At 53.7% G+C, this 26,299-nt stretch overlaps 2 long non-coding RNA genes across 3 annotated transcripts; both read left to right on the forward strand.

Annotated features, from left to right (window-relative positions):
* The first annotated feature begins 6,273 nt into the window (after positions 1–6,273).
* Positions 6,274–9,559, forward strand: LOC143267058 (uncharacterized). 2 transcript variants are annotated; one of them, XR_013042001.1, is made up of 4 exons: positions 6,274–7,517; positions 7,982–8,153; positions 8,381–8,514; positions 9,170–9,559. It is a non-coding gene; the product is annotated as an uncharacterized LOC143267058 (long non-coding RNA). The 2 variants fall into 2 exon arrangements; XR_013042002.1 differs by having other exon boundaries at positions 9,304–9,559.
* A 7,447-nt stretch (positions 9,560–17,006) lies between these two features.
* LOC121831538 (uncharacterized) lies at positions 17,007–19,667 on the forward strand. The gene is made up of 2 exons (XR_006075062.2): positions 17,007–17,198; positions 17,322–19,667. It is a non-coding gene; the product is annotated as an uncharacterized LOC121831538 (long non-coding RNA).
* The last annotated feature ends 6,632 nt before the right edge of the window (positions 19,668–26,299 follow it).

Below are 26,299 nucleotides of genomic sequence, written 5' to 3' on the forward strand. Positions count from 1 at the left end.
TGATGTGTGTATGTGTGTGGGTGATGTATGTGCACATAAGTGTAGTTGCCCATTGGGGGCCAGAAGAAGGCTTTGGACACCCTGGAGCTGGAGTTACAGGTGTGGGTACTAGTAACCAAACTCAGGTTCTCTGCAAGAGTAGTATGTGTTTTTTAGTGTTGCACCATCTCTCCAATACCTGTTTTGGGGTTGTTTGTTTTTTGAGACAATCTCATGCTGTAGACAATCATACTAACCTAGAACTCACTCTGCACAATCCCCCTGCCGCTTCGCAAGTGCTGGGATTGCAAGAATGAGCCACCATGTCCAGCCTTTGATATGGTTTTACCGGGCACTAACTAGGTGCCAGGCAGGGGACACAAGAATGTCTTCACCTGGGGCTGGAGGTATAATCTCCCAGGGTGTAATGGGAAGCAGAGTCACAGAGGTATGTAGAAATCCTCTTCCTCCCTACACCATTGCCTTGAGAGACAAGATGCTTTCATGGAAGTCATGCCCAAGAACACTGTGTGACAGACCACCTACGTAGCAAGTATGCGGCCCTCGGATTGATTCCCCGGCACTGCAAAAGATAGGCCGTGTGGTGGCTCGTGCCTGTAATCCCAGTCCTTTGGGAGGCTGAGGCAGGAGGATAGTTGAGAGTTTCAGGCCAGTCTGCACTAGAGTGAGAGACTCTGTCTCAGAAAAGCAAGGAAAATAAGATCCCCACTCCACTCCCAGCTGTGTGTCCGGAAACAAGCTGTGCTCAGGGTCCCTACTATGGCGAGGGCGGGAGGCTCTGCTCTTCCGGTACTGACCCTGTGCCAGGCTCCTGGGAGAGTTTGCTGCTAGCCTGATGTTGGAGCTGCAAGGCCCTGGAGCTTGGTGCTTCTGTTGTGGGGTACACTCTGACTTACCGGGACCAAAGAGTGACCTTCCCTCATACAGGGAGGTTGGGGACTCAGGCCTGCTAGTTGTCTGTGGTGGGTTGGGAGCAAGCCAGTCTGAAAAGGGCCTCATGGAGCAGAAGCCCATACCTAACAAGGTACCTCTCAGGGCTTTCATCCTGACTCAGATGCTGTCCAGGTCCCCTCTCTGTCACTCTGTCTTCCTCCTGCTGTGTCTGCCAGTGGTGTGTTGGGAGGGAGCAGCCGCCAGGCAGGCTTCCTGGAGGAAGCAACCATTTTTGATGAGAGGGCAGTGTACTAAGCAGGAGATGGAGGAAGGGAGAGTTACTGGGGCCACAGTAAGGTGGCAGACCCTGTTGGAAGTCCAGGGGGCTGGAGAAGTGAGGAGAGGTGAGACGCAGCCCAGAGGCCACCTGCAGGGACAGAGCCAACTCTGAGGGGCTCTTCCCCTCTCCCAAACCCCTAGCAGAGCCATCCTAAAAGGGTGCAAGGTCAAGTCCCTGTAGGCCTGGGGCCCCAGGGCCTTCCACCTAATAGAAAGGCCCCCTGCTTCCCCATAGCAGGGTGCTCTGGCCCTGACCCACAAGCTCTGCCTAATTCCCGAATTCCAGTCCTTAGAAAACAAGCCCTTATCTCATTGTCTGGCTCCAGCACTTCTGCTGGGAAATGGGGGGCGGGAGCGAAGACTCCATGGGAAGGGGGGTGGATGGGCTGGGAGCAGCCATGGGAGCTCTCAGGGGAGAGAGGGGACAAAAGAGCAAGCACCTCCCTTTGATGGCAGAACCAGAGAATGGCCACCTGCTTGTAACCCTCTCAGAAACTACAAGGCCTTCCCAAGGGGGCTCCCTGCCAATCATTAAGCAGTGGTGGGAAGGGGAAACAGGGCATAAGGCTTGAGGACCCCGCCCAGGTGACAGCTGGACCACTAGCTTTTGTCCTTCCCAGTGGGTCTGTCTCCCCATGGAGGCATATTCTTCTCAGGGTTGTAGGACAGACAGTTTCTATTGCTAGGTCCTCCTGTCTGGTGCCTGAGTGTGGACAACCAGGTGTGTGTGGAGGAGACTCTACCTGAGCTCAGCCTGGGTGTCTCTCTCCTCTCTGTCTCTGTCTCTGTCTCTATCTCGTGTGTGTGTGTGTGTGTGTGTGTGTGTGTGTGTGTGTGTGTGTGTGTGTGTGTGTGTGCTCTGTGTATGTATCTGAGTGTGTATCTGTATGGATTGTGTGTGTGTATATTTGAATGAATTGTCTATGCTAGCATGTGTGTATATGTACATGTATATGGGTGGATCTGTGTGCATCTCTGTGCATACACATGTTTGCATGCTTCCTAGCTGTACCTGAGGTTTGAGTCATCCTGCTGAGTGGCCAGGAGGTAGACGGACTCCCTGGCAGGCAGGCAGATAGGGGTGGGGTCCTTAACTAGGTAACTAGTGGCAGATTTCGGAGATGGCCATCTTCCTCCTCAACCTCCTGACGAGACCAAAGCTTCTGTCTCCCACTGTTTGGCACCCTGCTGATGGACAGGTTTTGAGGCTCTGAATCAGGACATAGCACACAACAGTTCTGGGCTACCCAACTCTCCTAGCTTTCTTCAAACTGACCAACCCTAAATTAGGGATGGGACACGTCAGAGGCTCTCCAACCCGCAGGCCTGGACAAGACACGGGGTTTTTGGCCGCTCTGCACGTCGCCCAGCTCTGCACATCGCCCAGTACACACCTTCCCCTACCTGTGGATCCTGTCTGCCACGCTGGAGGTTTCTCTGCGGCTGCCAGTTGTGTTCCAAACCTTTCTGCCTTTTCATTTTTCTTCTTTTTTCTTTTTGGTTTTTCAAGATAGAGTTTCTCTGTGTAGTTTTGGTGCCTGTCCTGGATCTCCCTCTGTAGACCAGGCTGGCCTCGAACTCATAGAGATCCGCCTGGCTCTGCCTCCCGAGTGCTGGGGTTAAAGGTGTGTGCCACCATGCCAGGCCTGCCTTTTAATTCTTGCACAGTGTCATTTGTAGACTGTATCACTGGTGAGAGCTGGGGACAAGTCACCTTCTCTTTTTTTTTTCTTTTTTTTTTTTTAGCTGAGGATCGAACCCAGGGCCTTGCGCTTGCTAGGCAAGCACTCTACCACTGAGCTACATTCCCAACCCCAGCCACCCTCTCTGAGTAGGGTAAGGAATCTCCTCCTGAGCCAGCTCCTTTTGTCTTCTGGCTTTTTCCTGGTCTCTGGCTGACCCGTCCCTTTTTCTCTCTAATTATGGCCTGTTTGCAGTTGTTAGTGCTAAAGAGTCCCCACTGCAGAGGTCACGGGGTCACCTCACCTTGCCCGTTGTCTCCTTCTCTTCACAGCCAGTACTCTGGGCAGGATGGCCTGAGTGCCTGCCATACTTGGCCCTTTTATTTGGTGTTTATGTGCATGTGTGTGTGCGCGCACATGTGCGTGTGCGTGTGCGTGTGCGTGTGCGTGTGTGTGTGTGTGTGTGTGTGTGTGCACACGCATGTGCACGTACACATGCACATGGAGCCTAGAGGTCAACCTCACATGTCATTCCTCTGGTGCAGCCCACATTATTTTTGAGACAGAGTCTCTCACTGGGACCTGGGGCTCACCGATTAGGGTAGGCTGTCCAAATCCTAGGAATTGCTTGTCTCTGCTTCCCCAGAGCGGGGATTTCAAATGCTGGCCACCATTACAGCTTTTTACAGAGTACAGGGATGGTACCCAGGCCCTTGTGCTTACAAGACCGGCCCTTTACCAACTCAGCCATCACTCCAGCCACTCCTCACCCAACCAGACTCTTGATGCTTGATGCAGCTTTTTTTCTGGGGTTTTTCACCAGAACTTCAGCCCACCTGTGGCACTCTGTTCCCAAATATGCTTCCTCGCTCTTCCCTGCCCTCCCAGTACCTGTCTCCCTTCTGTCCGGACCCTGCCCCTCCCAGCTATCAGCACGTCATTGGTCACCCCCTCCTCAGTCTTTGGGTCTCAGCTGAAATGATCTTCCACTAAGAAGCCCCCTGGCCCAACCCGGCCCAACCTTTTTCTGGGGTACACAAGGCACCTCTCCTCCCACTGCCCACGGCCACAGGTGCACGACTCTGTCACTTGTGCAGCTGATGCACTAAACACGAAAGGCCAGCCGGGGGCGTTTTGTGTCATACCCTGTGTGCTTAGCCCAGTGCCCAGTCTGGGACTTGGTGATTGACAGCTGAGTGGCGGATGAGGGAGGGACACATGGGGCAACCTGCATATATGTGTGTTCCTGAGGTCAGGTCATCCTGGTGGCAGCTGAGTGGCTGACGGGGGTGTGTGTGTGTGTGTGTGTGTGTGTGTGTGTGTGTGTGTGTGTGAGACGACGACACTTGGTTCAGTGCCCTTGATCTTGGTCACTGGCTGTACACATGAGAACAGGCGCGCTGTCCTGCCTCCGAGGACAGTCAGGAGAACATCAAGATCACCCTCACCATCTCTGGCCTCTTGAGGGAGGATTCTAAGAGACTCAGGTCAGGATTTCTGGGTGTACCTTTGACTCCCTGGCACCTGGCCAGGCTGGTGCAAGCTCTGGGGTGTGAGCACCCATGCACACACACACACACACACACACACACACACACACACACACACACACTCACATGCTGAGTTAGTTCAGTGTGCTGTGTGTGCGTGCGTATTCCTGTAATGCTGGCCACTGGCAGGAAGTGAGCAGCGGGGAGGCTGCTGGGAACCCAGGCGGTCCCTCAGAGATAAAGAGAGGCAGCAGATTGGAGCTGCAGATAGCAGCTGGGCCCCAGTAAGCACGGGGAAATGTCTTTCCCATCCACTCAGCCCACCCTCTATAGGGCACTGGTCCAACCCAGACCCACCACCCTGGGAGGCTGGGGACATCACCATGCCCAGCATGGGGGGAGGGGTAAGGGCAGATGCTAGAAGAGTGGGGGTCCTGGCTGGGCTTAGCAGTGGGCAAGCACTTGGCTCATGTGGCTCTACCATGCCAAGGCCTCCTGCTTTGATGGAGAGTTGAGAATGGGAAAGCATTTCCTCCAAGTCTCTGCACCTCCCTAGGAGGAGACCCCGCTGGTTAGGTTTTGCCTTGAGACATATCAGGAGACCCAGGGCTTTGCCCTGGGGTTGGGGAGAGAGAAGAGGGTACCAGCAGGCAGGCTCGCTCTGCAGACAGGCTACAGTGGGGGTCAGTTCCTCTGAGGCCAAGAATGCCTGTGCCCTTCGCATCAGCTCGCCTGCCTCAGCTTGGGCTGTGGGAGAGCTGGGTATGGCTGGATCCCAGGGCTCAGCACCGGCTCTCTCAGTGATGAAATCTAACTCTCTTACAGAAAAGCACACGAAGCATATTTGTGCTGTGTCACAAACAAATGTGAACAGCAAATGAACTCCCATGCTGTGGCCACTCCCATCGAGAGGGGACTAGGAAGCTAGCTGTGGTGGCAGCGGCTCAGGCCTGCAATCCTAGCACTTGGGCAGTGGCTGAGGCAGCAGGATTGCCATGAGTCTGAGGTCAGCATGGGTTACAGAGTAAAACAATCTTTAAAGAAAAAAAAAAAAGTGGACCATGGCCAGGGCTTCCGTCCCTGTGTCCCGTCCCCCCCCCCCCCCCCCCCCCCGCCCCCGCTCCACTCATCACCTGCTTTCCTTGCTTTTTTACCAGCCTGTGTGCATCTCTCAGGGGAGTGCACTGTGGCTGGATTTTGAACCACGTGTGGACTTCTTATAGTCAGGCGCTGTCTTCCTGAGAGCCGTCCACCGTTTTTGTGGTGACCATGCACCTTTCTACTCCAGACCTAAGCTTTAGGGTGCCAGTTCTTACCTTCTACCCCGTGGGTCCCGGGGCTTGAACTCAAGTCATCAGGCTATCTCACAGGCCCTAGGACACAGTTCCATTCAGAGGCCCTCCGCTGTGTCGGACGGGCAGCTGTGTGCGGCCAGGAGCATCCTTGTTCCTGGCTCCAGTACCTCTGCTTCTGTGGCACACAGTCCGGGGGTGGAGGCAGTGCAGTCACAATGGCTACCTCTTTTGAAAGCCATCTCCCCAGGGATGGAAGTGGTGCCCCCCCACTTCCCTGATGCCTGGGTGACACTTGCGTCATCAGACTTATTCCAGCCCTCTGGGCAGGCAGGCACGCAGTGTGTGTCCTTGGATCCTGCAAGGCCTTGCTTTGTGTTTGGGCCATTTGGACTCCCTTTAAGCAAAGGGTCTATCTTCCTGAGGACCAGCCGGTCAGTGGTTAGCTTATAAATGTTGCGACCTACTGGGAAATATATGCACCATGCCCCCTTCCATCTGTGGTTTGCTCTTACCTTGTATGGTACACATACACACACACACACACACACACACACACACACACACACACACATATGAAGAGAGAGAGAGAGAGAGAGAGAGAGAGAGAGAGAGAGAGAGAGAGAGAGAGAGAGAGAGGTAAGGTCTCTTTACATAGCCCTGGCTATCCTGGAACTCATATGTAGACCAGGCTGTCCTTGAACTCTTAGAGATCTACCTGCCTCTGCCTCCATGGGTGCTGAGTTAAAGTCGTTTGCCACTATGCCCAGCTTGTGATTGGCCTTCATGAAGCTCTCCTCGGCACGCGCAGGTCGCAGGCTTTCTCACTCATCATCTTCTGCAAGGGGAAATGTGCTGTGTGCATCCTCAGTGTGTGTCTCCACCATCTGCTGTGCCCCTTCCGAGCAGTAGCAGCGTGGAGAAGAGATGTCTGGTTCCCTCTTTGGAGTCTCCATTTGCCCTATGGGCCTCAAGATGGCCATCATGCTCTGCTCTGGCTGGTATGACAGGCTACAGGACACAAGGTAGGGACCAAAGGGACTGGATCCAAAGAAAGAACAGTTGAGATGGATCTAGAGAAGGGCCAGAGGCGATGAGTGGACTATGGAGGTCAGGGACACCAAGACCAGTGCAGGGGACTCAGAGGTGGCCTGGGCAGACCGTGAGCCCCAAACGTAGAGCTGGCAATGGCAATGTGGTTCTAAAAGGGCTGGAGACTTTCTTGGCTCTTTGTGAGCTAGGGTACTGGACCATCCACACTTGCCAAAGCTGCTCTGAGCTTATAGCTTCTGGGTTCGTTTTCACACATCCATGAAGAGTAATGACATGCAGACAAGGAGCGAGCAGATCAGATACGGACTTAGAAGGAAGGACTCCCGAGAGCAGGAGGGTTTCCATCACAGAAGCAGGCAGGATAGAGGTAACCTCACCAAGACTGGTCACTTTTGAGCGTTTCTGCCAGGCCAGTGTGGAGATCACACACCCTCACACCCTGAGTATTCTCCCTCGGCCCAACTGGAGAGGTAGTCATGTGTTAATGTTCCAGTCAGGGGAGTAGGCACATGTTGCAGTCATGACCAGCTCATGACCAGGTCTGCTTTTACTTCCTGGTAAGAGCCAGCTCCATCTTACGCCCAGGTCCCCTCTGCCCAGGCTGAAACAAATCTCACCACTTCCAACACCATCCGCCTCCCCAGATGTCACAAAGGCTGAGGTTTGATGCCTTGGAACTGCAGCATCTGGCAGTTCCATACTTTGAGGTCAGGGACCACCAAGATCTGCCTTAAGGAGAACTTGAGGAGCAGCTTTGGAGCCTGGAAGCCCAACAGAGAGAGACAAAGGTTTGGAAGAGCAGAAGGCACCCTGGGGAACACTGGGGGGCTATTGCCCCTGTGCGTGGTTGGGAGGCAGCCAGCCTCCAGAATCTCAGATTGGGGTGGGAGCAGGGAGGAGTATGGGACTCACAGTGCCCACTCAAGGGTCTTCCTGAGAGGCTGGGTGTTGTGGCAGGTATGGGCATTGAGGACAGCAGCCTCAGGTTCCCCTGCAGAGTTTTGGAGAAGCCCGCCTTCCTGATCCTGCTAGCTGTATTTAGAGACTGTGAGGGAGCCCACCTCCCCAGATACCTCAAGCTCCAGTAGACAGCAGGCTACAGTTTTGCGTATTCCCCGCCTCCTCCCTCCTGGGTCCTCCCTCAGGCCAGCTCCCTAGCTCCCTGCTCACAGGGCGGCCTGGCTCTGTCAGCTGGGGCCTGAGCAGAGCTGCCTTTGACATTATTTACTGTGCCACTTCCTTCTTCTTCCAGGAACTTGTCCTCTAACTTCAGGCGGCTTCTGATCAGGCAGCAAGACTTCTAATCTCTCGCATCTCGATTACTGGCACCCAGCCTCTCAGGCTTCCTGCTACTGAGCCTGGACTGAGTTGCAGGGTCAGCACCCTGCCTGCTGAGATCCTTGCCCCTCTGGAGCCGCCCCCAGGTCTGACCTTTCGCATCATCAGGCCGGAAGACAAAGGGGTCAGATTCTGGGGCAGGGTGGCCAGCTGCGGGTGGGTTTGGCTCATTAGCCACTGGCCCAGTGCTGTGTGCAGGAGAGGACTCTGGCCCCGGGCTCAGGATCCAGCCTACAGAGGCCGCGTTCCTCCCTGTGCCCACAAGGCATGCCTCTCTTGAGACCTCCCCTGCGTTCCCTGTGTTCTTCTGCAGCCTGGGGCCAGAGCCCAGTGGGAAAGCGTGGGAAGGTTTGGGACATGGGCATGGACAGATTTGTGTGGACGTGTTCGAGGCTTTGGATCTGCTGGAGATGCGGAATCACAGGACTGGCCCACTTGACAACCCTGGTAGGCTTCCCTGGCCCCCGGTATACTCAGGCCACAAGGAGTGTGGGCAAAAACATCTGCCTAGCCTCTTACCTAGGACCTGAGTCTTCGGACAGTCATGCCCTGCCTTGCTCAGGGGCAGTGTTCTCACAGATGTCCCCGACTTAAGACTGTCTGGACTTTACTGTGCTGTTCAGTAAACTGCAGTCAGTAGAAACCGTTCTTGTCCTGATCTTTTCCTAGACTATCAACAAGTCACATGAGACTCTCTACTTTCTGGTCAGTAGCTGGACCCACAGTTCCTCAGCCCGGAGACTGTTAGGAAAGCAACACACCCCACTGTGGCTGTGGCTCCTGCTGGGATGCTCCAGAGCTTGGGGTGGTGTTCACATCCGCCACTTTATATTTATGATGACTCATCGTAGCTACTGTGAGTGAAGGGCATGTATAATGTCTCCCAAGTGCTAACTACCTACTGTGTGCCCAATACCTACTGTGTACTGAACACCTACTGTGAGCCCAACACCTACTGTGTACTGAGCACCTACTGTGTGCCCAACACCTACTGTGTACTGAACACCTACTGTGCCCCACACCGACTGTGCACCAACACCCATTGTGTGACCTGGCACTCAATACTGAGTACTGACTACTCACTATGTGATCTTAACTGCAGGCTCTCCAGCAATCATTTACCCCAGAGCCAGGATTCCAACTCCAGAGCCTGAACTGCCATATGTTGGCCTTTTATCCTTTGGGGAAGATGTTTGGTGTTGGAAGAAGCCAACCCTTTGTTATCTGTCTTCACAGATCTTATTTCAATTCCGTTCATCCCCTTCCCCTGACAGTCTGGCAGAGCACGGATAGTGACCACCTTAGGCTTCCTCTTGGTCCCTAAATACATCAGTAACGACATTTGTCGCAGTGGAAGGATCTAGGGATCTTTGGGAAGAAGGAAGACTGGAATTTGAGCTGGCAGATGGGCTCAAGCAGAAGGCACCAAGACTCCTTCACAGTTGGAGTCCCAGGGATTTCCTTGGCTTTATTCTCCAGGTGGGATGTGCAGGGTGACGGGGGTGGTTGTGGGGGTGGGGGGTGGGGGCTGGACTGGATTCTGCACTTAGCAGAAACCATATTCTCAACTGACAAGCCATCATTCCAAGCCCAATCATATTCTCCTTAATGCTAATGAATTTTTATTTATATTATTATTATTTTGGTATTGGGAGGGTGGAGACAGGGTTTTATGTAACCCAGACCAGCCTTGAACTTGCTATGTAACTAACAACCTTTTTTTATATTTATTTTTATTTTATGTGCATTGGTGTTTTGTCTGCATGTATGGGTGTCAGATCCCCTGGAACCAGAGTTACAGACAGGTGTGAGCTGCCATGTGGGTGCTGGGAATTGAACCTGGGTCCTTTGGAAGAGCAATCAGTGGTCTTAACCACTGAGCCATCTCTCCAGCCCTGTAACTAACAATCTTAAAGTCCTTATCTTGTCTTCACCTCCACATGCTAGAGGCATGCCACCATACCTGGCTGTAGAAGTGGGTGAAGTCCTGAGTGACTGTGTTGTTGGACATGGGTAGAGCCATATCAAGGACCAATGCCTCAGTCCCATGGGAATGGCAAAACCTTCCCCAGCGTGAGGCTCAGAGGGACGGCCAAGCCCACCTCAGGTCCGAGGGTGAATGTCGACAGCGTGTGCAGGAAATACCCACCATAGCTTTCTCTGTAGCCTCCATGTTTATGGCCTGAAGACTGCTCCCCACAGAAATTAGCTGACCCCACCTCCTTGTTCAGCTGTATGGAATAATCCTGCTTCCCTGTTCACTTGTAGACATTAACCCTGCCTCCCTGTTTACATGTCGACATTAACCCCTGACTCCCTGTTCAGTTTTCTACAGCAGAAAAGTCGAGTTTCTGGGGTGCCGTGGCTTCTCCTCCAGAGCCCAGTCCTTTTCTGTGTCTGTGTCTGTGTTCTGTGTCTGTGTCTGTGTCTGTGTCTGTGTCTGTGTGTGTGTCTGTGTCTGTGTATGTGTCTGTGTTCTGTGTCTGTGTCTGTGTTCTGTGTTCTGTGTCTGTGTCTGTGTTCTGTGTCTGTGTCTGTGTCTGTGTCTGTGTTCTGTGTCTGTGTCTGTGTTCTGTGTCTGTGTCTGTGTCTGTGTCTGTGTGTGTGTGTGTGTGTGTCTGTGTCTGTGTCTGTGTCTGTGTGTCTGTGTGTGTGTGTGTCTGTGTCTGTGTCTGTGTCTGTGTTCTGTGTTCTGTGTCTGTGTCTGTGTCTGTGTTCTGTGTCTGTGTCTGTGTCTGTGTTCTATGTCTGTGTCTGTGTCTGTGTCTGTGTGTGTGTGTGTGTGTGTGTCTGTGTCTGTGTGTGTCTGTGTCTGTGTCTGTGTCTGTGTGTGTGTGTGTGTCTGTGTCTGTGTGTGTGTCTGTGTCTGTGTGTGTGTCTGTGTCTGTGTCTGTGTCTGTGTGTGTCTGTGTGTGTGTCTGTGTCTGTGTATGTGTCTGTGTTCTGTGTCTGTGTCTGTGTTCTGTGTTCTGTGTCTGTGTCTGTGTTCTGTGTCTGTGTCTGTGTCTGTGTCTGTGTTCTGTGTCTGTGTTCTGTGTCTGTGTCTGTGTCTGTGTGTGTGTGTGTGTGTGTCTGTGTCTGTGTCTGTGTCTGTGTCTGTGTGTGTGTGTGTGTGTGTCTGTGTCTGTGTCTGTGTCTGTGTCTGTGTCTGTGTCTGTGTCTGTGTTCTGTGTTCTGTGTTCTGTGTTCTGTGTCTGTGTTCTGTGTCTGTGTCTGTGTGTGTGTGTGTGTGTCTGTGTCTGTGTCTGTGTCTGTGTCTGTGTGTGTGTCTGTGTCTGTGTCTGTATCTGTGTCTGTGTCTGTGTTCTGTGTCTGTGTCTGTGTCTGTGTGTGTGTCTGTGTCTGTGTCTGTGTTCTGTGTCTGTGTCTGTGTCTGTGTTCTGTGTCTGTGTCTGTGTCTGTGTCTGTGTCTGTGTGTGTGTGTGTGTCTGTGTCTGTGTCTGTCTCTGTTCTGTGTCTGTGTTCTGTGTCTGTGTCTGTGTGTGTGTGTGTGTCTGTGTCTGTGTGTGTGTCTGTGTCTGTGTCTGTGTGTGTGTCTGTGTCTGTGTTCTGTGTTCTGTGTCTGTGTTCTGTGTCTGTGTCTGTGTCTGTGTCTGTGTGTGTGTGTGTGTGTGTGTTCTGTGTCTGTGTTCTGTGTTCTGTGTCTGTGTTCTGTGTCTGTGTTCTGTGTCTGTGTCTGTGTCTGTGTCTGTGTTCTGTGTCTGTGTGTGTGTGTGTGTGTGTCTGTGTCTGTGTCTGTGTTCTGTGTCTGTGTCTGTGTCTGTGTCTGTGTTCTGTGTCTGTGTTCTGTGTCTGTGTTCTGTGTCTGTGTCTGTGTCTGTGTTCTGTGTCTGTGTTCTGTGTCTGTGTCTGTGTCTGTGTTCTGTGTCTGTGTCTGTGTCTGTGTCTGTGTCTGTGTTCTGTGTCTGTGTCTGTGTCTGTGTTCTGTGTCTGTGTTCTGTGTCTGTGTCTGTGTCTGTGTGTGTGTGTCTGTGTCTGTGTTCTGTGTTCTGTGTTCTGTGTTCTGTGTCTGTGTCTGTGTCTGTGTCTGTGTGTGTGTTCTGTGTCTGTGTTCTGTGTTCTGTGTTCTGTGTCTGTGTCTGTGTCTGTGTCTGTGTCTGTGTTCTGTGTCTGTGTGTCTGTGTCTGTGTCTGTGTCTGTGTCTGTGTGTGTGTTCTGTGTCTGTGTTCTGTGTTCTGTGTCTGTGTCTGTGTCTGTGTCTGTGTTCTGTGTCTGTGTGTCTGTGTCTGTGTCTGTGTCTGTGTCTGTGTCTGTGTCTGTGTCTGTGTTCTGTGTCTGTGTCTGTGTTCTGTGTCTGTGTCTGTGTCTGTGTGTTTATCATGTCTTCTTCCCCTGGCCACCCCACTTAGTTCAGTCCCTTGAGCTGTGCAAGACCAGGGCATTTGGCTTTGGTTTGCTTGTTTCTTTGAGACAAGGTCTGGCTCTGTGACACTGTTGGCCTGGCGGTTACAATGGAGACCAGGTTGACCTAGAACTTCAGTCCTCCTCAGACTCCCAAGTGCTAGGATTACAGGCATGAGCCTCGACACCCGACTTTTTGGTGAATATTTTATATGCAGTAATGTACACATGCCCCGCAGAGACTCATAATCTGTGAACTGCCATGGATCTTTTGGTTTTTATTGGCAGGTAGGTGCATAGTCGTAGCAGTGTGAGGTTTGAAGGCCCTGTTTCCCAGGTCTGATCCTTCTCTCATCCTGGCACCTGCTTGCTGAGCCCAGGCTAGAGCAAGGTCCCTCTTTGGGGGTATCTGGAGGGCTGTCTGCAATGCAGCGTCCCAAGTTGTCTTGATGAAGATAGAAGGGGGAGCAGGTGACCTGGGGGCGATGTGGGCACAAATAGGTTCAGGCCTCTCGAGTGGGGAATGGCCCCTGCTGGCAGCAGAGACAAGCCTGAGTGGCACTGACCCTGAGTGTGACACCCTATGACCATACCCTAAGACCTATCTACTCAGTACAGAACAGCATGCAGAAGTGACACCTGCCGTGGTTGGGACCTTGGGACCTCAGGCAGAGCTGCTTCTGGGAAGGGCAGAATTCCACAGGCAATCTGGACCAGGCAGGGGCAACTGCAGACCGCACTGCCAGGAGTTCCTCCTCTCACGGGTGGTGAAGGCTTACAAGGCACCAGCAACCCTGAGACTTGGGAGCATCCCCAGCCACGCTGTGAACAGAGGAGAGCTGCCATCTGGGGGAGGAAGATTCTGGACGAAAACTCCAAGGTTCTCAACCTACCTGCCAGTTTACTAGCTTTCCCTGGGTGCTGGGTTAGGATGCTTCGTCTCCTGTCAAGAAGTCACTGGAGGATTGTCACTCTGCATCGCAGGACAGCGCCTCCTCTGTGAAGAAACAGCTCAGATGGTAAAGTCACCAGCCTGTTCGTGCTGTGGGACTGGAGTCTGTGCATCCACTGTGTGGGCTTCTGTGTGCCCCGGTGGGTGGGCAGCTGTGTGTGGAGCCAGCAGCGGACCGTTCTCTGAGGGTGGCAGGCACCATTCAGCGCTCATTCCCCTCTGTACCTGGACGAGTCACCACCGTTTTAAAGCCTGTGTCTCTTTCTCCAGGGAGTCCTCCATGATAGTCCCACCTCTGCCAAGGCCCATTCACCCTGTTTCTCCTGTACCCGGCTTATCTCCAGGCAGCTCTTTGTCGCCATCTGTCCCGTGTCCCTCACTAGGGTCTGTCATTGGTTTTCAGTATCCTTGTCGTGAGGTTGGGTATCATCAGTGGGGACTCAGGAACTACATGAGGACAGAGGAAGGTTGAGGGGGGCTTTCTTCAGAAGATGGGCAACAGCCCTGGAGAAATAAGAGGACAGACATGAGCAGGGGACAGGGCACTAGGGGGTACTTCCATCAAGGAAGGGTCTCTGCTTGCCCTGGCTGACCTTGAACTCACCGAGATCTGCTTGCCTGTGCTGGGACATGGCAAGTTCCTAACCAGCAATATCACAGAAGCAAGCCTTCCCTTTACAGTCCGCTGTGGACCCTCCTGCAGAGGAGGAGGCACAGAGGGCAGCTGACTCCCTCTGAAAGTTTACTCAGGCTTCCTGCCCAGGCCACACAGTTCAAGTCAGACAGTCCCCTGGAATCTGGAGGTCATATGTGCAATTTACTCATGTCCTGTGTAAGTGTTTACTGGGAACCAAAAACTTTCTAGAGCCTTCCAGGCACCGGGCTTGGGAAACCCTGACAAGGGGCTGGGCTTCAGGATGCCCAAGCTACCTCATGGTACGCTAGTGCCCTGACCCCACCCCTGGGCGCCAGTCCCCGCTGCTGCCCTCTCTCTGCTTACTCTGGGCTGGCCCCTGGGCTTTGGGTAGAGATATAGAGGGTTCCTCCCTGCGGAGTCCATAGGGATGGGTCTGAACAGCCTGCCTAGGGCCCCACATGGGCAGCTGTTCCCGGAATGGGGGTTAAAAAATTTTTTTTTTTGTTGGCGAATATGCATGTGTCCTTAATTATTTATACATAGCACTTATCTCCCCCAAATGTTTGATCGGGATTCTGTAGACAGTCAAGCGTGCATGGCAGGCAACGGGGTGGAAGCATACAGACACAGGCAGCACCCAAATCAGCCTGGCCCAGGGGTGCAAGGTGGAGGGACCCCATCAGTGGTGGCGTTGACCCTCCCAGGCACTGGAGTTGGGAAGCAGCACATGTGTGCTGTGCCCATGGGAGTCTATGGCTGGCAGGCTTACCCACCTTTTTGCTTTGGTTGTAGGAAGGTACTATCACCAAGGACCAGTTCTCCTTGCTTAGAGCAGAGCAGCACAGGAATCCAGCCCACCCACGCACGAGGCCTTAAAAGGGGCCCTAAACTGGCTGTGATGGTGTGTGCCTAGAACCCCGGTACTTGAGAGCTGCAGGCAAGAGCCTTGGGAGTTTAAGACCAGTCTGGGCTACATAGCGAGTTCTAGGATAGCTTGGGCAACACGAAACCCTGTCTCCCAAAACCAAACTGAAGAAATGCCTCAACAGTTAAGAACAGTGGCTGCGCTTGCAGAGGACCCAGGTTCAATTCCCAGCATCCACATGGCAGCTCACAAGCATCTGTAACTCCAGTTCTGGGGAATCCAGTGCTCTCTTTGGGCACCAGGAATACATGTGGTGAACGTACATACATGCAGCCAAAACACCAATACACATAAACTAAAAATTTAAAAAATATATATATTTTTACGTGCTTGCTGCTCTTGCTGAGGACCTGGGTTCTGTTCCCAGCATGCATATGGTGTCACAACAGTCTCCTGCCTGGAACTCCAGTTCCTGTGGATCTGAACCCCCTTTTGAGTATCAGGCATTCAGGTAGTCCACAAATATACATGCAGGCTAGTACTCATACACATAGAATAAACGAATCTTAAAAACAAAAGGCCAGTCAGGTGGCAGTGGCACACGCCTTTAATCCCAGCACTCGGGAGGCAGAGGCAGGTGGATCTCTGTGAGTTTGAGGCTAGCCTGGGCTACAGAGTGAGTTCCAGGAAAGGTGCCAAAGCTACACAGAGAAACCTTGTCTCAAAAAAATCAAAAATAAATAAATAAAATAAAACAAAAAGCCACCATGAGCTGGACCTGTGGTGCATACCTATAATCCCGGCATTTGAGAGGCGGATGGCTGTGAGTGTGAATTCAAGGCAAACCTGGTCAACACAGGGAATTCCAGACTAGCCAGGGCCACGCAGTTTGTCTCAAACAAGATTTTGTCTGGACAAACCAACCAAGGCAGAGGTGGGACAGGAGAAGGAGACCTTACTTCATGCTCTCCAGTGCTTGGAAACCCGAGTGGCCTTACTGGGTTTGTTTTTTGGGTGAGACGGGCCCCAGGTCATCCTGTTCTGAGCAGCCACCCCAGGGACTCCGACTAAGGAGCACAGTGAGTGTGGCCCACCCCTCTGGCAGTCCCACTGGAGATTCCTGAAGTGACTTTGCCCTGCACCAGCCCCTGTGTCTGGAGGGTTGTGGTCTCAGAGGCCAACCTTCCCACACTGGGTCAGCCTTGATGTGCTTCATGTGTGTGCACCCTTACCCAGATCTCCAGGTCAGATGACCTCTGATCATCTGTGAAGCAGGGCGTGGGGAGGGTCTGGGTGGGAGGTCCGCCGTGCCCCTGGGAAAGGAAACTGGACAGCATCTGTCCCAACAGCTACTCACAAACCCACGGGAGTGAGGGCGGGTAGAGTAAGGGGCCACTAGGAGTTCCCCCTGGGGCACCAATCCTGCTCACACCCACCATGGGGCTTTCGGAGGCCCCATCGCTCTATGTGTTTGTGTTGGGTGGAAAGAACTGGTAATTGATGATTTAGCCCGAGTTTTCACCACGGGGATCCGGGTGGGGCTCCTGCCACCTTCCCCCTGGCCTCTGGGTCTGGTGTATGGGGCCGGGGCGGGAGTCTCCCCCTGAAATTGAGCATTCCCCACCCTACCTCCTGCAGCCTGTGAGCAGCGCTCTCTAGAGGAGAGCTCTTCCAGGCGGGAGATCCCCTGCGGCTCCCGGCTGGGGGCCTGCCAGCCTGGTAATTGGTGCATCGATTCGCAGCTGGGGTGTAAGGCTCTCGGATGGGGGCGGGAGGCCGAGTCTCGGGCAAGCCCTGGGGAGACATTGCCGGAGGGAGGCGGGGAAACCGGTGATGCTAGGTTAGGGAGGGCCTCCTTGCCTCGCTGAGCCACAGAGAAGGGATATGGGTAGGATCCCTGGGGTGGCCAGGGCCGCCCGGGCCCCCTTGGGCCCCTGGAAGAATTGGTTCCCACCAGCCAACCTGTTCCCACAGCCAGAAGTTGCCATGGTGACCCCCTCCCACCTTCAGCTACAGCTTTTCCAGTAAAACCACTGCCGAGATCCATACTTCCCGACAGGCACGCCTGCGGCCCCCACCCCCCTCGTGGCAGCCGGGAGCAGCTGGGAGTTAACCCTGCATATGCCGGGGACTGTTGTTTGGGGGGAAAGGGGGAGCGGGAGCCGGCAGTGGGGCCATGGGTAGGAGCGAAGGTGGACAGGGGAATGACCCTGGCCAGCGACTTGAGCAAGTCCGGAACTTGGAGCAGGGAAACCAAGCTGGCCTTGGCTTAGCCAGGCCCCCTGGGCCTCAGGGAGGCCTTGCTGGGGCCCACTGGCAGCCATACTCCAGACTCGGTGTGTGTGCGGGTGGGGGTGGGGGGGTGGGGGGGTGGGCACTCGGGTCTAAGTGGGACAGTGGGTTCTGTCGAGCTTGGCATGAGCCGCAGCCCCCCTCTGGCTTCCTCCCCTGTTCCGCAGGCACAGATTCTCTTCCTGGAGGCCGAAAGGTCCCTGCAGCCTGGAGTTTGGCTTTGCAAGTCAGCCTCCTGTGGGCTGTGGAGCCCCAGAGGTCCCAGCTGGGTCCTGCCTTGAGAAGTCGGGAGAATGACCCCCTGCTTGCACCTTTACGGTCTGAGGAAGAAGATGGTGTTTCTGAGAGGCACCAACCTGCTGGGCCCCAGGGACCCATGGTCAGGCCTCTATCAGGGAAGGGGTCCTTGGGGACACTGAGGCTGCAGGCCCAGGGGGCTCCATCTGTGGCTCTGGCGGGCCTCCCTCCCACTGTGAGCTGCTGCAAGCTCTAATTGTTCTCTGTAGCCGGATGAGTAATTGAGAGGTCTTTGAAGGGAATTAATTAGGCCGCTTATTGACTGTAAATGCTTGCCGTGGATGATAAAGGGGAGGCTGGCCGCCTGTGTGGGCCCGGCTGGGGCACAATCAGACATTTCATTCACATTCGGCTCCCTCTGGGGGTCAGCTGCTCAGCTTGGCAGGGACCTGACCCTCTTGTCTGTCCTGCCCCCTCCTTCAAGAAGGGACCAGGCAGGCTGAGCCCGGCTTAGTTTTTCCAACGCTACACCCCGCTTCTGGTATTTGGAGGCAGCACTAGCTATCCCCTAAGTCTTCCCAAAGGTGAGATGGGGTTCCCCGCAGGAGGAATGGGGGTCTATCCTGTCCCATGTTGGGAGCCCTTCCCTGGAATGTTAGGTTGAAGTCCAGAGGCAGGCTGGGGGCAGGTTCTCACCCTCAGCTCTCGGAGAGAGGTTACCTACGCTGGGGACCTGCTGTGCTGGCCCTGGGCCCCATCTCTCCAGCCCACCCCCGTGTCCCAACCCTTTTCTGGGAAGAGGGGAGAGACTGGAAACGGAGCACGCATTGCATTCCCACCCTCCTAGCTAGGGTCAGAGTGGAAACAGCCTTGCAGTTGGACGCAGTTAGCGAGGAGGGCTGGACAGTGCTGGGGTGGTGCCTGGCTGCCTTGCCCGGAAGGTGGAAGTGATAGCCTGGACTGAGAAGTAGCCATGGTAGCACCCCGTTCATATGGCCTCTGCTCCCGGCTGGCTGGCCGGTTCTAAGCCAGGTCCAGGCTGACTGACTTGCTGATTTTGTTTTCCTGTAACTATGCAGATCTTTTGCGAAGAGCCAGTACTGTGGAAATATTGTAGTTTGCAGAGATGCAGCAGCCTCTGGCTTGGTTAAGGATTGTTTGAATGAGTGAGTGAGTGAGTGAGTGAGTGAGTGAGTGAGTGAGTGAGTGGATGTGTTAGCCCCCTTTTCATGGAGCCAGAGGACCCATACTGTGAGGGATCTGCCAGGCCCAGGGAATGGCAATGTTGGTATCTTGAGATGAAATACAGACTCAGCCACTGGAGGACAACACCCTACCCTCTCCACTCCCCACCTCTCAACTCCCTCCTCTCCTCCCCCGCCCCCCCCCCCCCCCCCCCCCGCCACGCTCCCCATACCTGAGTCCCGAGGAGTTAGCCCTTGACTCTAGAGTTGCTATAGCATCACGGGATCCTGTGAGACCTTGCAGATCAATTCAGGCCTGCAAGTGTGGGCACCGGAGCTGGTGCAGAAGGAGGTCGAGTGTGACCTTGCTCCAGATGGACAGGCCTCGACAGCTCTCAGATAGCTGGAAGGGAAAAGGCTATGGAACCAGGTGACTAGATCTGAAGTTGGGGGACCAGGAGGAGACAGCAGCAGGTGCCCCCTCAGAAGCATAGGGACTTGGCTGTTGCCTTCAGGGAGCTAGGGTTGTAACGATCCTGGCAGGAGGGACGATATATTTTTGTTTGTTTGTTTTTGTTGTTTTGTTTTGAGACAGGGTTTCTCTGTGTAGCCCTGGCTGTCCTGGAACTTGCTCTGCAGACCAGGCTGACCTCGAACTCAGAGAGACTGACCTGCCTCTGCCTCCACCACCATCTCTGCGTGCACCACCAAACCCCGGCCCAGGAGGGCAGATGTCCTACCAAGACACTTGTGCATCTCGCTTTGGCTGCTGGACTATTAAGAAGATGAACCCCAAGAATTTGGAATCTCGCCAGGAGTCTTGTGCTGGGAGAAGGGACCAGCCAGAGGGGAGCTTGTCTCCTTGGAAGAGATTTCACACCATTCTAGCAACTTGTTAGACCACCTACAGGAGAGAGAAGCTGGGACAATGATGAACCAGTGCCCACCTTGACCAGCTCTCCATGCCTCTTGCCCTCTGTTTAAACATAAAGCTCACACCAGGACCCTCAGATGGACTTGGAGATCACTGGACCTCTTTGGGTCTCTTCCTAATGTGCCCACACTGAATAAATCTCCTTTCTCTGCTTTTCACCATTGCTTGTCTCTTTAATTGGCCTACTGGGCACTGGAGGCTGAGCCTCCCTTGTTAGTGCTGCGGGGCCCAGCCAGGCTCTGACCCTAACAACTTGGGTAACAGGATGCTCTGGCGCCTTCTGTGCTTCCATCCGCCCTCCCTCCTCACCCTGCACTGGATTGGCCCCTATTGGGCCTTGTGAGCGGCCCTCTGCTTTCTCTTGGGTTCAGTTCGGGAGCACTGGCAGAAGAGAGGGGGTGGGGTGGAGCGGTGGTTACATCCTCTGCCTGTATGGGTTTGTATCTGCTCCTCCCTCCCTCCCAGTGGGCAGCTCCTAAGGGGCAGTCCTCTTTATTCCTCTTTCCCGGCCGGCCGTAGATACCCACACACACCTCCTCCAACTGTCCCCGAGGTCCTATGTGATGAGTTATTGCATGTGGATTTACACTTCACATCTGACTTAGCCAAAGCCACCAAGTTAGTAAACATGCCATCAGAAAGACCGGAACACGTGCCTGCCAGACAACTCCACACTGGAGTAGACAGATGCCAGCTATGAGTCTCTTCCCTCCTCTTCTCACCTCCAGGATGGCCCCCCACAGCCCCCTAGTGTGGTGACTGGGATTGTCTCCAGCTCCAGAAGCCACAAATGCCTCCAGGAAAGAGAAGCCCATCTTCCCCAAGGTGGCTGAAGCCAAGGACCTGGGACCTGAGGACAGTTGACAGTCACACAGAATGCATGGGATGAGTCGAGGGGGAAACCGAGGCAGCCAGGAAGGAACTCAGGTCTGTGCGCAGCCCACCCTTCATTCTTGACAGAGGTGTACTCCTGTTCTTCCAGGTCTGGGTGTCCGTATGTCCTTTCTACTCAGTGGCCATCCAGGAAGGAAGGGAGACTGGGCTCAGCCCCCTCTTTCCTGCTAACTTACGGGCGGACGGGCGTGTGACAAGAGTGACCAATCAAAGCCTTCCACGTGAATCCATCCTTTGAGGAGTCCAGGAGGTGTAGAATGCAGCTCAGTGGTAAAATCCATGCTTCACACGCTCCAAGAACTGGGTTCAGGTCCCAGCATCCAAAGGAGAATAAAATGAAAATGTAGGATTGTTCCTGGGAGCTGTGGGTCAGACAGTAAGGATCCATCTGCGATGTCTAGGCAGAATATGGTATCATTTGTGCTAATCAATACATCCTTAATCTATTTTCAGATACTCAATGTACCTGAAGGTGGATTTGAATTTCTGATCTTTCTTCCTTGATCTTCAAGTTCTGGGACTACAGATATGTCCAAAGCCAAGACTATAGATTGTAAGTGTGGAGCAATTTAGAGCTCTTACTTAGCACACATGAAGCTCTCGGTTTCATCTCCACCATGGGGTCGTGCATGCCTGTAATCTCAACGTTCAGAGGGTAGGGAGACAGGGATCAGAAGTTCAGGGGAGCTGGGCACACCTTTAATCCCAGCACTTGGGAGGCAGAGGCAGGAGGATCTCTGAGTTCAAGGCCGGTCTGGTCTATAGAATGACTTTCAGGACAGCCAAGCTACACAGAGAAACCCTGTTTTGAAAAACCAAAAACAAGAAGATTAAAAAAAAAAAAAGTTCAGGGTCATGCTTGGCTATATAGCAAATTTTAGGAAGGCCTGAGCTACATAAGACTCTATCTCTAAAAGAAGGTGAGTCTGGGGGATGGTGACTGCCACAGGCGTGAGGACTTGAGTTTGGATCCCCAGGTGCAGAGGCAAGCATCTGTGACCTAGTGCTAGGCAGGTGGATAGGCAGTCTACTAAGCGGTGAGCTCCTGATCAGAAGCGGTCAGCCTCTGGCTTCCACACATGCACACATGTGTGTGCACATACACATGCACCTACAAGCGTGTACACATGTATATCATACACACTGTCACAGAACATTTCAAAGTAAGGATGCATAACTTTACTAGGCAGTAAAGGAGGCCAATTCTCTTTTTATTGCAACTTTTATTACTTAAGTGTGTGTGTTTGATGGGTGTGCACACACATGCAGCAGTGTACATGTGGAGGTCAGGGGACAACTTCATAGAGTTGGCTCTCTGCTTCCACCTGTGGGTTCCAGAGATTAAACTCAGGGCATCAGGCTCGTATAACAAAAACCTTGCCTGTTTGGCTGTCTTGCCAGGCGTATATTATATTTTGTTGTTGGTATTGTTGTTTGTGTTTGTTTTTTTGAGACAGTGTCTCTATATGTAACCCTGACTGTCCTGGAACTCGCTCTGTAGACCAGGCTGGCCTTGAACTCACAGAGATCCACCTGCCTCTGCCTCTGCCTCCAGAGTGTTGGGATTAAAGGAGTGTGCCACCACGTCCAACTCCAGCCCTATTTTTGATTTTTATTATAAAAATGTTGTGGTAGTCGCTTTTGTATTGCGTGATAAAACTCCACGACCAAGGCAGCTTATAGAAGGGAGGGTTTGTTTTGGTTTGTGGCTCCAGAGAGATAGGAATCCATCACCATCATGTCAGAGAGCATGGCGGCAGGCAGCTGAGAGGTCACATCGTGAAACACAAACTAGGAAGCCGAGAGTGGACTGGGAATGGTGGGAGTCTTTAAACTCTCAAAGCCCACCCCCAGTGACGTCCTTCCTCCAGCAAGGCCACACCTACCAGCCTGTCCAAACAGCACCAACAACTAGGGGCCGAGATTCAAATGGCCGAGACTATAGGGGACGTCTCACTCAAAACCCCACAAATGTTTTGGATTGTCGGTGGGCTCAAGGAATCCCCATTTGGGTTCCATGGTTATTAATGTTTCCCCATATTTGTCTAATCGGCCTTCTATTTCCTGGTAAAGTAATTTTTAAGCTTTTTCCAATTGTGGTAAAACATGCCATTTTAACCATTTTTAAGTGTCCAATTCAGTGGCATTAAGTAATTTGAATTGTGTAACCACCATCCATCTCCTGAACCTTTCATCTTTTCCAGTCAAAGCTCTGTCCCCACAAAGTATAACTCCCCATTTCATGCTCCCCCAGCACCCAGAAACCACTCTTACTGTCTGCCACTGTCAGTTTATCTACGTGCAAGACGTCTTATGAGAGGAGCCACATGGGCTGGGGATGTGCTTCAGCGGGTAGAGCGCTTGTCTAGCATGCACAGAGCGCTGGGTTCCATCTCCAGCCACCACTACAACCAGCTGGGATGGTGCACACCAGTAATCCCAGCACTCAGGAATGCTGGGTAAGAGGTTCAGAAGTTCAAGGCTGGACATATCAATTGAAGTCAACTGGGCTATCGGAGACCCTGTCTCGAGAAGAAAAAAGGACCGACAGAGCATTTGTCCTGTTCAACTGGCTTAAATTTTTTAAAATTTATTTTATATGTATGAGTGTTCTCCCTGCATGTATGTATATGCACCGTGTGTGTCCTAGGTGCCTAATTAGGCCAGAAGAGGAAGTTAGAGTTACAGATGGTTGTGAGCCGCCACATGGGTGCTGGGAACTGAACCCTGGGTCCTCTGTAACAGCAGAAAGCGTGCTTAAGTACTGAGCCACCTCTCTAGGTTCCCAACTGGCTTATTTTGAACAACACAGTAACTCTTCAGGTTTAATGGACTTACTGGCATGTGTTGGAATCACCTGTCCCTTTAAGGCAGAAGGACGTATCATCCCATTGTAGGGCTACCATATTTTCTATTCGCATTCATCGGTTGGGGGACACCGTCCAGCTGCAGACACGGCTGATGTGGAATTGCTGGGCCATCTTCTGAGCCTGCATTTAACTTTCTGAAGAACGGCCAGACTTGTTCCACAGTGGGCACACCTCCCACAGCCCCAGCAATAGCAGGCACACAAGGTCCCCAGCTGGCCAACATTGGTTGTCTGTGGCTTTGGAGGTTTTGTTTGTTTTTGCTTTGGTCACAGGCTGGCCTCCAACTAGGTAGCCAAGAATGACCTTAAATTCCTGATTCTGCTGCCTCCACCTCCCAGGTGCTGGGATTATAGGTGTGTGCCACCATGCCCCATTTATGTAGTGCTAAAGATCCAACCTAGGGCTTCATGCATACTGGGCAAGCATCTACCGGGTGAGTACACCCCCAGCTCTTGTGGTTTGTTTGATTTTAGTTACGTTTATATATTTATTTATTTATTATGTATTTGTGCATACATGTGGGGGCGCACTGTGTGTGTGTAAGACAGAAGACAGCTTGTAGAAGTCTGCTCTCTCTTTCCACCATGTGGATTCTGGGGATGTAATTCGAGTGGTCAGGCTTATCCACGGTGCCTTTACCTGCTGAGCTGTCCAGACCGCCTTGTTTGTGTTTCACGGTTGCTGTCCTAGGAAGGACATCCTGGGCTGTGGCCGTGTATGTGAGCCTCCTTTTGGCTGAAGATGCTCCGAGGTGGGTTTCTCTTTCTTGGACCTAGTACTGACTAGGGTGGCTTTAGTGGCCTGACCATAGTAGCTGTGGTCTGTGAGAAGCTGCCTTCTCTTCTGGGACAGCCCAGGTGGGGACTTCCTCCTCAGGGACCAGGTGCAGGCCACTCTGCCACCTCAGTCTGGAGTCTGGAGTTCCAGTCACTGCCTCGTCCCTTGGAAGGAGGTATGGCGTGATGGTGGGAGGGAAGGGCTTTGACCTCCATTTCCAAGGGGAGAATTTAGTTGAGGGCCACCCCTGTTGCAGGGCGTGGGGCTGGGAAACCTGGTCCCTGGTAGGATATCCACACCCTCTTCATTTCCTCTTCGAGGATGGAACGGGTTTTGGTGATGGCAGCGGTCTTTGGGCAATGTAACAGATCTTGACGAGGCCATTGTTGCCCTTCATTCTTTCTCGCCCCACAGGCTCAGGAAGTTCCAGGGGACCAAGGATCCCTTGGGACCTGAGTGCCCAGCCCGCCCACAAGGCCAGCGAGCACTCCAGTGGAGTCAGTGTGTCCTGGGACTCCCACCCCCAGCAGCCGTCAGGGTCACTGGGTTGAACAGTGGCCCCCAGGACCTTGTTTGACTCTTCAGCGTCTCCTGTGTTAAAGGCCGGGACTCTGTATGGTACTCCTGGGGTGGGCGGAGCCATGGAGCCATGTCGCTGGGGCCACAGGGGAGGACTTAGGTCACCGGTGTCTTTGAAGGGAATGTGGGGCCCCATCCTCTTTTCGTTCCCTCTTTTGCTTCTCAGGGAGAGATGAGCTTTTCTGTCCCCCAAACAAAACTGAGAGATGGACACAGTGAGGACAAACCTGCGAAGGTGCACGGGGACTTCCGCCCTCCCTGCCCCCATCTCCCCTACCTCTACTGCTTCTGCCTCCTTTCCTTCCTCCCTCCCCCCATCCCTCCTCCCCCTCCTTTCCTTCCTCCCCCCTCCCCCACCTCTCCTCCCCCTCCTTTCCTTCCTCTCTCCTCCCCCACCCCTCCTCCCCCTCCTTTTCTTCCTCCTCCCCATCCCTTCTCCCCTCCTTTCCTTCCTCACTCCCCCCACCCCTTCTCCTCCTCCTTTTCTTCCTCCCTCCTCCCCCACCCCTTCTCCCCTCCTTTCCTCCCTCCTCCCCATCCCTTCTCCCCTCCTTTCCTTCTTCCCTCCTCCCCCTCCCTCCTCCCCCTCCCTCCTCCCCCCTCCCTCCTTCCCCTCCTTTTCTTCCTCCCTCCTCCCCCACCCCTTCTCCCCTCCTTTCCTCCCTCCTCCCCATCCCTTCTCCCCTCCTTTCCTTCCTCACTCCCCCCACCCCTTCTCGCCCTCCTTTTCTTCCTCCCTCCTCCCCATCCCTTCTCCCCCTCCTTTCCTTCCTCCCTCCTCCCCCTCCCTCCTCCCCCCTCCCTCCTTCCCCTCCTTTCCTCCCTCCTCCCCCCCACCCCTTCTCGCCCTCCTTTTCTCTCTTCCTTTTGTTTTCCTCAGTTGTTATTTATAGAGATCTGACCTGTCCTGACTAAGCTTGTCACCGGTCCCCAGGTCCCCACTTGACCCTCTCACTGTCCTATCTACAGCTAGGCCTCAGGCAGAGCCATGGGCTCAGCGCACACAACACTCCTGGTTGCTGGTCCCAGTGCCCTGGCGCCTCACCATGGGGCTTAGGGGGCCTGGGGGCCATGGTCAGTGAGGAGGGGCTGCCTCCCTGGGTGACATACGTCCTCTAATGACTTGTACAGCCTTGCACCTCAGTTTCCAGCATGAAGAGGGAGCCGTCCTTGTCCTCAGCTCACTCTGTCCTGAGCAGCCCGGATGCTGGAGACATGCAGAGGTGTGCCCTCAACACCTCTGGGTCTCCTTTGTCCCACAGGCCACGAGGTGTCACGGATGCTCCCAGCCCTGATGTGTGGATGATGAACGAATGCAGTGGCGTGGACCTGAGGTGCCGCTGCTGCCCGCTGGCAGGTGTCTCAGATCAGGTGGGAACCAGGGCTGGGGACCGGCTCAGTGGCAAGACCACTTGCTGGGCACCTGTAATCCCAGTGTTGTGGGCCAGAGGGAGCCAGCCTAGAGGAGACAGTTTCAGTGAGAGAAGAGGATTGAAGCACACACCTTTGTCCTCCGGCCTCCGCATGCACACACGTGCACACACGCCTGCAGTGGTTGGAGTAGGTATGGCCCCCATCAACTCGTGTGTTTGAATGCTTGTCCCATAGAGGGGGCACTACTAGGAGGTGTGGCCTTGTTGGAGGAGGTGTGTCGCTGTGGGGGCTTTGAG

The sequence above is a fragment of the Peromyscus maniculatus genome, chromosome 8 (genome assembly GCF_049852395.1).
Source record: "Peromyscus maniculatus bairdii isolate BWxNUB_F1_BW_parent chromosome 8, HU_Pman_BW_mat_3.1, whole genome shotgun sequence".
Taxonomy (NCBI): domain Eukaryota; kingdom Metazoa; phylum Chordata; class Mammalia; order Rodentia; family Cricetidae; genus Peromyscus; species Peromyscus maniculatus.